Source organism: Notamacropus eugenii, chromosome 3, assembly GCF_028372415.1.
Source record: "Notamacropus eugenii isolate mMacEug1 chromosome 3, mMacEug1.pri_v2, whole genome shotgun sequence".
Taxonomy (NCBI): domain Eukaryota; kingdom Metazoa; phylum Chordata; class Mammalia; order Diprotodontia; family Macropodidae; genus Notamacropus; species Notamacropus eugenii.
The window spans coordinates 350,251,694-350,265,210 of record NC_092874.1 but is presented as its reverse complement, the minus strand read 5'-3'; positions in this window follow the sequence as shown (position 1 = coordinate 350,265,210).

The window sequence follows — 13,517 nt, the reverse complement described above, 5'->3', positions numbered from 1 at the left end:
TATATATATATGGAAATGCACTGAGTTTACAAAATAAGAGCTATTACCTAAATGATAAATGATCAATTGATATGAACAGGCAGTTTTCAGAAGAAATCAAAGCTGTCAGTAGTCACATAAAAATGTTATTTATCACTATTATTCTTACATAATGCAAACTAAAAAATTCTGGCATACTACCACATACTGTTCAGGTGTTCAGGCTGACTCACATGGAGGAAAAGGAAATTGTAAATTTCTGGAGTAGATTTAGGAAACAGTGATAATAAGGCACTGTTGATGAAATTGTGACATATTTCTATGATTCTGGAGAACAATAAAGAACGATGCCCAAAGGGTTATAAAACTATGCATACTTAGCTATATCACTACTGTGTCTGTATTTCAAAGAGATCAAATAAGAAGGGAAAAGAAATATTCGCATAAAAATATTAGTAGAATTTTTTGTTGTTGTCAACAAAGAATTTGAAATTGAGGCGTTGCTAAACAACGTGTGTTTCATGACTGCTATGGAGTACCATTGTGCTTGAAGAAGAAAGAAGCAGACTAGTTTTTAAAACTCTGAGAAGACTTTTATCAGCTCATATAAATATAAAGTGACAACCAGAAAAACATTGAACACAATAGTAGCCATGCTGTAAAGTTTATCAATCACTGAACACTTAAGTACTTTGATAGAGATAATGATCCAAAGACAATTCCAGGGCACCTATAATAAAAATATGCTCCACCTCCATCGATAGAAGTGATGAATTCTGAATGCTATATGAAGAAGACTTTTAAATTTTCTTCTTTTTCTTGATTTCTTTAGTCTTTTTTTCTTTTTGCAACACAGCTAATGGGGAAATAAGTTTTGCATGAATTAAAATGTTCTATTGCTTTTCAGTTATGTCTCACTATATGTAACTCCATTTGGTATTTTCATTGCAGAGATATTGGAGGTCTTTGCAGGAAAGGAAGCATCCCAGCAAGCCAGTAGCAAGCCCCACCTCAGAAAACCAGCTGAAGATCTTGAGGGCCAAGGTTGTAGAGTTGAGAAGAAATAAAATTAGGATTCCCCAATGAGCTTTATCATAGCTAGGGGAGCTCCTAAGCAGATTTTAGCACCAAGAAATACCATATGCTTCATCACATACCAGGGCAAAGAGGCATCTCCCAGTGGCCACACTTCCACATAACTCGTTGTAGCCCTGGGGAAATGCAAAACAAAACGACCCACCAGGCTTCAGCACACCCCACACCCCACCACTAGTACACACGTTCAGAACTAGCTAATCTGCCAGACTCCTGTGGTTTCCAACAGTATCTGTCAGCCCTCACCCACCCTCTCAGCACAGCACTGGACACAAGAGTTCCTCATCATACTCAGGGCAACATCAGTGCATCACCATGTAAACAGTCTGAGCCTGAAGCCCCTAACAGCAGAAGCCTGAAGCAGAACCCTTTCCTCTCTAGAAGCAGAGCTCAAATTTAAAGGAAGGGAAAAATCCAAAAATAAGAAGATGAACATAGAAAGTTATTATGGTGGCAGGGAAGACAAAGACACAAGCTCAGATGAGGACAACCGTGTCAAAACTCCTTTGGACAAACCTGAAAGGAAAAGAGAAAATGGTCTCAAGCCTAGAGACAACTCATGCAAAAGCTCAAAAGGAAGTTTAAATATCATATTAAACAGGTAGAAGATAAGTTGGGGAAAAAATAGAGTGATGCAAGAGAATTATGAAAAAGAGCCAACAGCTTGGAAAATTACTTAAAATGTAGAACTGGTGATGCACAAAGAAATACAAAAGTCCACAGAAGGAAGCTTAAATTTTTGTACTTCTTAAAGAGTACAATTGCGCCAATTGAAAAGAAAGTGCAAGAGCTAATTGAGGAAAGCAATACCTTAAACATTAGAACTGGGCAAGTGGAAGCTAATGTTTCTATGAAACATTAAGAATCACATTGAAAAGACTGAAAACATGGAAGAAAATGTGAAACAAAGTCATGGGAAAAGCAATCGACCTGAAAAATATATCCAGGAAAGAAAATAGCAGAATTATTGGACCACGTGAAAGCCAAAATGAAAAGGAAGACCAGGAGATCATTTTTCAACAAAGTATTAAGGAAAACTTCCCTGATGTCCTGGAACTAGAGGGCAAAACAGGCATTGAAACAATTCACTGCTCACCTCACAAAAGAGATCCCAAAATAAAAATAAAAAAACAACAAACTTCAAGAAACCTTAGAGCTGAATTGCAGAACTATGAATTCACAGAAAAAATATTTTAAGTGTCCAGAAAGAAGCAATTCAAATATTGGCGAATCGAAATCAGGATCACATAGAACTTGGTAGCTGCAAAAATAAAGTATCAGAGGTCAACAAGCATGATATTGCAGATAGCAAAGGAGCTAGACCTCCTACCAAGGATCATTTGCTTGGCAAAATCAAACATAATGTATCAATGGAAAGAAATCATTCAACAAATAAGAAGGATTTCAAGCTTTCTTTTTAAAAATTTTTTATTTATTTTTAGTTTCCAACAGACAATTCCACAAGATTTTGAGGTCCAAATTATTCCCCTTCTTGCCCCTTCACCCACCCCAAGACAGTGTGCATTCTGATTGCCACTTCCCCCAGTCTACCCTCCCGTCTATCATACTCCTCCTTTCTCTTATCCCCATTCCCTCTATTTTCTTGGAGGGCAAGATAGACTTCCTTATCCCACTGTCTGTATGTCTTATTTCCCAGTTCATGTAAAAACAATTTTTAACATTCGTTTTTAAAACTTTGAGTTCCAACTACTCTCTCTTCCTCCCTCCCCACACATCTCCACTGAGAAGGCAAGCAATTCAAAATAGGTTATATGTGTGTAGTTTGGAAAACAGTTCCATTATGGTCATATTGTGAAAGAGGAACTATATTTACTTCCATCCTATCCTGATCCTCATTTATTCTATTTCCTCTTTTGGTTGTATCCCTCCTTAAAAGTGCTTACTTCAAATTATCCCCTTCTCCCATTTTCTCTCTCTTCTGTAATCCCCCATCCCCAACTTATTCCCTTCCCCCCTACTTGCCTGTGGTGTAAGATAGATTTTCATACCAAATTGAGTCTGAATGTTATTTTCTCTTTAAGAAAATGCAAAGAGAGTAAGGTTCCTTCTTTCTCTCTCACCTCCCCCCTCTTCCTCTCCTTTGAAAAAGTTTTTCTTACCTCTTTTATGTAAGATAATTAACCCCATCCTATTTCTCCTTTTCTCCTCCCAAGGTATTCCCTTCTCATCCCTTAATTTCATTTTTTAAATATCATCCCTACCTTTTCAACTCACCCTGTGCCCTCTGTCTATCTATCTCTATCTCATCTATTTCTATCTATATGCGTGTGTATGTATGTACATATATATGCATGTATGCATGCATGTATGTATGTATGTATGTGTATACTCCCTCCAATTCCCTGAATACTGAGAAAAGTCTCAAGAGCTGAAAATGTGATGCTTCCAGGTAGGATTGCAAGCTGTTCAACTTTAGCAAATCCCTTATGACTTCCCTTTCTTGTTTAGCTTTTCATGCTTCTCTTGATTCTTGTGTTTGAAAATCAAATTTTCTATTCAGCAATGGTCATTTCAACAAGAATGCTTGAAATTCCTCTGTTTCATTGAATGACAATTTTTTCTCCTGAAGTATTATGCTCAGTTTTGCTGGGTAGGTGATTCTTCACTTTAATCCTAGTTCCCTTGACCTCTGGAATATCATATTCCAAAACCTGCAATCCCTTAATGTAGTAGCTGCTATATGTTGTGTTATCCAGATTATATTTCCACAAGGCTCAAATTATTTCTTTCTGACTGCTTGCAATATTTTCTCCTTTACCTGGGAGCTCTTGAATTTGACTACAATTTTCCTAGGAGTTTTCCATTTGGGATCTCTTTCAGGAAGTGATCAGTGGATTCTTTCAATATCTATTTTACCCTCTGATTGTACAATATTGGTGCAGTTTTCCTTGATAATTTCTTAAAAGATCATGTCCAGGCTCTTTCTTTGATCATGGCTTTCAGGTATTCCAATAATTTTTAAATTGTCTGTTTTGAATCTATTTTTCAGGTGAGTTGTTTTCCCAATGAAATATTTCACATCATCTGTTTCTTTTTCATTTCTTTGGTTTTGTTATATAATTTCTTGATTTTTCATAAAGTCATTACCTTCCATATGCTCCATTCTAATCTTTAAGGAATTATTTTCTTCGGTGAACTTTTGCGCTTCCTTTTCCATCTGTCTAACTCTTCTTTTTAGGGCATTCTTCTCCTCATTGTCTTTCTGGATGTTCTTTGCCATTTTCTTATTTTTTTCAGCATTTTTTGTTTCTCCTTTAGCAAGTAGTTGCTTTATCAAGCTATTTTTCGTGATTTTCTTGCATCACTCTTATTTATCCTCTCAATTTTTGGTCTCCTTCTCTTACTTGATTTTCAAAATCTCTTTTGCTTTCCTCCATGGCCTGAGATCAATTGATATTTTTCTTGGAGGCTTTAGATATAGAAGCTTTGACTTCATTGTCTTCTGTTTGTATTCTTTGGTCTCCCTTTTCACCAAAGTAAGATTTTATACTCTATTTCTTTTCCAGATTTTGGTCATTTTGCCAGCTGTTTACTTGACTTTTGAGCTCTCTGTCAAGTTAGTTCTCTGTTTCCACTGGCATTGTGCTATGTACCGTCAGCTGCACAATCCCCCTATAATTTGTAGGTCTAGAGTTCCGGAAATAGTCACTGCCACTGCTGCTTCCCCTGCTGTTGCTGCCCTGCAGGGTCCTCCCCAGTAGGCTCCTCCACCCCCTCCATTTCCCTGGGACTGGGGCATGACCACTCTACTCTCTGACATAGGTCCCACAGGGTTTTTCTACTCACCTTCCTACTTTCCTCAGCGTTTTGTGGTTGTGAAGTCTGAAAACCGGCACAAATGTCTGAGATTCAGTTCACTCAAGGTCTGTTCAGGTCCCATCTGTGCTTGTGCACCCCACGCTGGACTGAGCTCTGCTTCTAGCCATGGTGTGATAGACACTTCCTGGTGCCCTTCCAGGCTGTCTTGGGCTGGAGATTTCCTTCACTCCATCATTCTGTGGGTTCTGCTGCTCCAGAATTTGTTTAGAGTCATTTTTACAGATATTTGGTTGGGCTTGAGGAGAGCTCTAGAAAATCTGCGCTGTTATTCTGCCATCTTGTCTCTGTCCCCCCCCTCCCCCAAGCTTTTCTAATGAGAAGAAAAGACCTATATCAAAAATTTGGCCTCGAATATCAAGACACAAAAGAAGCGTAAACAAGTAGAAAGGGAAAACAAAACATAAGGAATTCAACAGAGCTAAATGATTTACATCCCTACACAGGAAGATGACACTTGTAATTCTTAAAAATTGTGTCACTAATAATACAGGTAGAAAGGATATACATAGAAATATAGTGTGGGTTTAAAGTGAATTTTGGGAATAAAATTTCAAAAAATGATGCAGTGAGAAAGAGGAGTATAATGGGTGCAGAAGCTAGGGAGAGGTAGAATAAGTAAATTATTTTATATGAAGAGGTGAAAAAGACTTATTTTTGTGGAGAGAAAGATGGGAGGGTTTGTGAAATGCATTACTTGATCCTTACTCTCATCAGTTTTGGTTAAAAGAAGGAATAATAGATATAATCAGTTGAATGTAGAAATCTATTTACCTGACAAGGAAGTAAGAATGGAGGATATCAAGTGGAGGTTGAGGGGGACTAGGCACTGACAGAAGGGGTGGTGGTAGACAAAAGCAAAACACTGGCGATGAGAGAAAGAGTGAAAGGAGAGCGAGGACAAACAGGAGGAAGAATAGGAGGGAGGGAAGTACACAGTTAGTAATCACAACTGTGAATGTGAATGGGAAGAATTCTTCCATAAAATGTCAATGAACAGTACAGTGGATAAAAGACCAGAATCCTACAATATGTTGTTTAAAAGAAACACACTCAAAATAGAGATACACACATAGAGTAAAAGTGAGGGACTAGAGCAGAACATATTATGCTTCACCTGGACTTAAACAAATAAACAAAGAAGGGTAGCAAATCTGATCTCAGAAAAAGTGAAAGTGAAAATAGGCCTAATTAAAAGAGATAGAAAGGAAACTACATATTGCTAAAAAGCTACCATAGACTATGAAGCAATATTAGAAATAAATTAGAAAGTAAGGCTATCTCAGGTCATACAAAAATGCTCTAAATCACTATTGATTAAAGAAATCCATATTAAAACAACTCTGAGGTGCCATCTCATACCTATCAAATTGGCTAATATATCAGACAATGTAAAATGATAGATGTTGGAGAAGGTATGGGAAAATTGAATCACTAATGCATGATTAGTGGAGTTGTGAACTGATCCTACCGTTCTGGAGAGCAATTTGTAACTATGCCCAAAGAAGCATAAAACTGTGCATATCCTTAGATCTATCAACACCATTTCCAGGTCTATATAGCAAAGATATAATAGAAATGGGAAAAATACTCACATGTGCAGAAATATTTTTAGCTGCTGTTTCTGGTAGCAAATAATTGGAAAATGAGGAGCTGTCCATCAATTGGGAAATGTCTGAACAAGTTGTGGTACATGAATGTAATGGAATATTATTATTCCATAAGAAACAATGAGCAGCAGAAAAGCATGGAACCATTTACATGAAGTGATACAAAGTCAAGTGACCAGAACCAGGAGAACATTGTACACAGTAACAGCAACATTGTGCAGTGACCAACTTTGATGGACTTAGTTTTAAACAATACAATTTTCTAAGACAATTCCAAAACTAAAGAAGGAAAATACTGTCTCCTGGCAGAGGGAAAAAAAACCAAACAAGTTATGGAATCTGAAAGCATATTAAAGCATACTCTTTTCTTTCTTTTTTTTCCTTTCTTATGTTTTATTCCTCCTTTGGTTCTGATTCTTTTTTATGACATGACTAACGTGGAAATAAGTTTAATATGATGCACATATCTAACCTATATCACATTACCTGTCATCTTGGGAATAGGAGAAGATAGAGAAGGGAAAAATCTTTAGAAGTCAAAATTAAACCTTAATCTTATTATAATAATTGTTACAGTAACTATTATAATGTTATTATCACAAACATTATAATTAAATCTTATTAAAGTGATTGTTGAAAACTATAAATAAATAAATGACAGTTTTTCCTTTCTTTTCTTATTTTTGGTTGGTTTACATACTTGTTGAGGTAAAAGTAACAAAAATATGAAAAGATAATCACAGCAATTTGTATATTATGTTATGCTGATCAAGACTGATAAAAAGAAACTGTCAGGAATGAAATTCTAAAAATATAAAACAAAATTTTATAAAAATGAATTTTGAATTTTCTAATATATAATATATATTCATATATAATATATGCTTATATTTATTCATATAAACACACATAATTCACTTTCCATCTTAGATTATTTTTAAAAAGATATGTACAGAGTATGGAAGCAGAAGTAGGTAGCAAAGAATCAATGCAAATGAATAGCACAGATATATATATATAGACTTTGAGGAGAACCAAATATAAGCCTAGCAAGGAAAACCAAGAAATAACACACACACACACACACACACACACACACACACACACACATTTCTCTTTTTAGTTTTACTGGAGCTAGGGAAAGAGAGGATCAAAAGGAGATAAAATCTTAATTTTCTGATGATAATATAACAGGTGAGTGAGAAAAAATTGAAATGTTCAATTTTGATTTTGTTTTTTCTTCTCTGCCAAAGAGAGTGATTTTTGTATTATAAAATACAAGCAAAAATAAATTGAACTTGCATCTAGAGTATGCATATGCACATATGTACATACACATTCATATAACAAGGAGAAAATAGAAGAATACTCAGTACTCTAATAAAGGTAAATTATAAGAACTGAAGTTAATACTATATTACTGATATAGGCAGATTTGTCTTGGGTACAAAAGAGTTGGCATTTATAGGTGATGAGTTAGTATCAATGAAATTTGAAACATTATCCTGAAATCTAGAAGTAATACAAGATTGAAAAAGGGACAAATTTTATCTTTCTTTTTTTCCAGAGGGAAGAGAATGGTGTCTTCATAGAACAATGAGCTTGACTTCATTTCACACAAAATGTAAGTTCCTTGGGACTATTTCAGTTTTACCTGTGTGTCTCTAGCATATATAATAGTACTTAGTACACACACAAAGATATCCACGTCCACTCCTTATAGTTTCACTCACAGGAGCTCAAGCCCACATGGGTATCCAGACGTAATCTTGTGCCTGAATATTCCCAAACTCTATCTTATGTATTCCCATTGGTATTCTTTCAGTAAAGCATTTTACTTAAATAAGAATGATAGTTAAAAAGCATTTGCCACTGCTTTACTCCGTGACACCTAATTGTGACCAAACTAGATGAAATATCTTACAAGGACAAACTAAGTCAAGTGGAAGGGGAACAATGGGCAGAATATTAAAGAATACAGTTCACTTGTATTGGGGATATATGTAGGCAAAGGCATTTACATTTGTGGACCAGTAAGTCTTGAGGACCTGTCTCCTAAACACTCTAGAGCTCCCTTTTGGGCAGGACATCAGCATTAGGAAAAGCAGAGTTATTCCACTGATTTGGGATCATTGATTTGTGAATACGTTATCTCTATTGTAATCAGAATGAACTGAATTTATGTCCTTCTTGCACATAAATGTGATGAGAATTCCTGGGCAAATTAGATTTCTCATTTCATCAGATTAGGGAGCTTTGGACTACCTCTAGCACTGGAGCTGGTGCATTCTTTGTTAATTATAGTCTGAAATAACTGCCTGGATACTGAGAGACACTTTTCTAGACCTACGAAGATTGCATCACATTACCCAGCTATTATGGGTTTGCTACCACTTTTTCTTTATAATTTATTAGTTTTCCTTTAGATACAAAGATATTATTTCATTTGTTTCAAGTGTATTATTTGGCATCTATATATTTTTTCATTGTCTTTGATGTCTTTTGAGCATAGAGGAGTTTTCCTGTTTATCTCTTTTAAATATGTCTGGCTATTTTTGTTTCATTGTTTGAGACCATGATTGCAATTCTTTCTGATTTTAAGTTTTGCTGCAGTGCTTTAGAACCAGTCCAACCCAAATTAGCTGCTAATTTTGAGTACATTTTTATGTTTCAAGTCTGAACCATTTGATTGTGCTTTCTAATCCATTCTATTCTCCTCTCTCGTTTTTAAAGGTGAGTCTATTCCATTAATATTTATGATTGTTAACTGTCTTTCTCTCTGTTGTAATCTTTCTCTTTTATTCCCAGCCATTTGGCTAAAAGGAAGAAAACAAAATTGAAAGAAGACTGTGATTCATGATTTCATTCCACTATTACTCTATTATCGTTATTCCAATACAAATTCTCTTTTTTATTAACCTTCTAATCTCTTTCCAATCATAGCCTCCATGCCTCATTTTCACTCTTCCAGTGCTCACCTCTTTTTCTGTTGAATTTAAATATTTCTACACTAGCCTTTGCTTGTATGTGTGTTTGTAAGAATATGTATGCAACCTTTCTCTGTTAAGTTCAGATAAGATCACGTTTTAGTCTTTTTTAATCTTTTAAAATTTTGAAAGAGTGTTCTATTTTTAATTACACGTAAAGAGATATTTTAAAAAAAGTTTTGTGTTCCATATTCTTAATTTCCCCTTCCTCCCCCCTTACCCAATATGACAAACAATCTGATATATAGGTCATACATGTACAATAATGTAAAATATATTTCCATGTTATGAAAGAAGAAAGAGGAAAACAAGTTGAAAATATTGTGCTTTGATCTGCATTCAGGCTCCATCAGTTCTCTCTCTGGAGATGGATAACATTTTCCATCACGAAACTTTTTGAATTGTCTTGGATCATTGTATTGCTGTGAAGAGCTATATCAATCATAGTTGAGCACCACTTAATGTTGCAGTTACTGTGTACAATAATCACCTGTTTCTTCTCAATTCACTCAGTATCAATTCATACAAGTCTTTCCAGTTTTTTTGTGAAATCTGCCTGCTAATCATTTCTTATAGCACAAGAGTGTTCCATTACATTCGTATATCACAACTTATTTAACCACTCCTCAATTGATGGGCAACACCACAATTCCTAATTCTTTGCCACCACAAAAAAAAAAAAAACCTGCTATAAATATTTCCTTTTTTCATAATGTCTATGCTAGCATTACTTGATCAAAGGGGACATGTAACTGATTGTCCTTTGGGCAGAGTTCCAAATTGCTCTCCACTAACAATGAATCAGGGTTCAAAATTTCCACATCATCTTCAATACATGTCATTTAATATTTTCTAACATATTAGTCAATCGACAGATGTGAGTTGATATCTCAGAGTTGTTTTAATTTGCATTGCTCTAATCAATATTGAGTTAATTTTCATATTACTATGCATAGTTTTAATTTCTTCATCTGAAAACTTCCTGTTCATATCTTCTAAGTAATTATCAGTTGAGAAGTGACTTGTATTCTTACAAATTTGATTCAGTTTTCTATATATTTGAGAAATGAGTTTTTTATCAGAAATACTGGCTGTAAAAATTGTTTGTCAGGTTTTTATTTTCCTTCAAATCTTAATTGTATTGGTTTTGTTAGTGCAAAATCATTTTGCCTTTCATAATGTTCTCTATCTCTTGTTTGATCATAAATTCTTCCCTGCTACATATATCTAAAGGTAAACTATTCCTTGATCTCTCAGTTTACTTATAGTATCAGGTTTTATGTCTAAATGATGTACCCATTTTGACTTAATCTTGGTATAGAGTGTAAGATATTGGTCTATGCCTAATTTCTGCCACATTATTTTCCATTTTTCCCAATAGCCTTTGTCAAAGTGAGTTTTTATTTCAGAAGTTAGGTCTTTGGGTTTATCAGACAGTAAATACTATAGTCATTTACTACTGTGTCTTTTGTACCTAAACTATTCCACTGATCCACCATTCTATTTTTTAGCCATTACTAAATAGTTTTGATTATTGCCACTTCATAATATATTATTACATCTGATACTGCTAGTCCACCTTTCTTTGCATTTTCATCAATTCCTTTGATATTCTTGAAGTTTTGTTCTTTCAGATGAATTTTGTTGTTATTTTTTCTAGACCTATCAAGTAGTTTGGGGTAGTTTAATTGGTACGGCACTGAATAAGTAAGTTAACTTAGATAGAACTGTCATTTTTATTACTTTAGCTTAGATATGACTTTTGTGTGTGAAAAAGTATTTGTTATTGTTTTCATATAGTTTCTGACTTTTTCTTGGCAGATTCACTGCCAAGCATTTTATATTTTCTGCAGTTCTTTTAAATACTATTTTTCTTTCTCACTGCTGGGCTTTGTTAGTAACTTATATAAATGCCAATAATGTATGTGGATTTATTTTATATTCAACAACTTTGTTAAAGATGTTCCTTATTTCATGTAGATTTTTAGTTGATTTTCTAGAATTATCTAAGTATACCATCATATCATCAGCAAAGAATGAGTTTTATTTCTTCATTGCATATTCTATTTCCTTAAATTTCCTTTTGTTCTCTTATTGTTAAAGCTATATTTCTAGTACAAAATTGAACAACTGTGTTGACAATAGGCCTCCTTTTTTTCAGCCTGACTCCTTGGGAGGGTTTCTCATTTATCCTCATTAATGATAATGTTTACTGATGGTTTTTGATACATTCTACTTGTCATTTTAAGGAATGGTCTATTTATTCTTATGATCTCTACGGTTTTTATTAAGAAGTTGTATTTTGTCAAAAGCTTTTACTGTATCTATTGCAAAAATCATGATATCCATTGATTCTGTTATTGACATGGTCTTTATGCTGATAGTTTTCTTAATATTGAACTAGCCCTGCATTCCTGTAATAAATCCGTCCCCCCGTTTATAATACTTCATCCTCTTGATAAATTACTGCAACCTCCTTGCTAACATTTTATTTAAAATGTTTACATCAATATTCATTAGTAAAATTGGTCTATGATTTTCTTTCTCTATTTTGGCTCTTCCTGGTTTAGGTATCAGCACATTTGTGTCATAAATTAATTTGGTAGGACTACTTTTTCACCTATTTTCTCAAATAATTTATACAGTATTAGAAATATTTCTTCTTTACAAATTGGAAGAATTCGTTTCTAAATCCATCTAGGCTGGGTTACTTTTTTCCTTAGGGAGTTCATTGAAGTTTTATTCAACATTTTTTTGTCTAAAATAGGGTTATTTCAATATTCAGTTAATTTTGGCAATTTATTTTTTTTTATAAATATTCATCCATTTTGTTTAGATTGTCAGATATATTGGCCTCCAATTATAAATTTCCTCTTTGGTGGTGAATTTCCCCTTTTCAGTTTTTATATTGGTAATTTGGTTTTCTTTTTTTTCTCTTTTATGAAATCCCCCAAAGGCTTATCTATGTTATTGTCTTTTCTTGATAATAAGGTCTTATTTTTATTTATTCATTGAACAGTTTTTTACTTTTAATTTCACGAATCTCTCCTTTGGTTTTCAGGATTTCAGTGGTCATCACTGGAGATTTTTGATTTACTCTTTTTCTAGTTTTTCTTTTAATTTCATATCAAATTTGTTTATCTCCTCTTTCTCTTTTATTCATGTAAGTATTTAGATACATAAAATGGCCTTCAAGTACTGCTTTGGCTGCATCTCTTAAATTTTGGCATGTTTTCTCATTGTTTCTATTCTCTTGGATGAAGTTATTGATTGTTTTATGATTTACCATCTGACCCATTCATTCTTAAGATTATATTATTTAATTGACAATTAATTTTCAATCTGTTTTTCAACGGGTTTTTATTAAATGCAGTTTTTCTTGCATCAGGATTTGAAACGGATACATTTAGTATTTATCTTTCTGCATTTATTTGTGAGATTTTTATGCCCTAATACATCGTTATTTTTTGGTTTGCAAGTGTCATATACCAGTGTATATTCCTTTCTATACCCATTCAATTTTCTACAGAGGTCTATTGTACCAAAGTTTTCTAAACTTCTATTCAGTCTTTCACTTCTTCCTTGTTTATTTTGTTGTTAGATTTGTCTGGTTCTGAGATGGAAAATTTGAGGTCCACCCTAACATAGTTTTGCTATCTCTTTCCTCCTGCTACTAATTTAACTTCTCTTGCAGTTATTTGAATGCCATACCATTTGTTGCATCCTTGTTTTGTATTGATTTTGCTTCATTTTCTGTACTTTTTTAGTGTGATGTAACTTCCTTCCTTGTGTCTTGTTATTAGATCTGTTTTATTTGTTTTGTCTCAGATCTTGATTGTTGTTGATGTTTTGTTTTCTTTTTACTTTGGCTGAAGCATAATTAATTCTCTTCCAGTCTTTTATCTTTGCTATGTATGTATCTTTCTGGTTAAACATGTTTCTTTTCAATAGCATACTGTAGGATTCTGGCTTTTTATGCAATCTTCTATCTGCTGCTGCTTTATAGGAG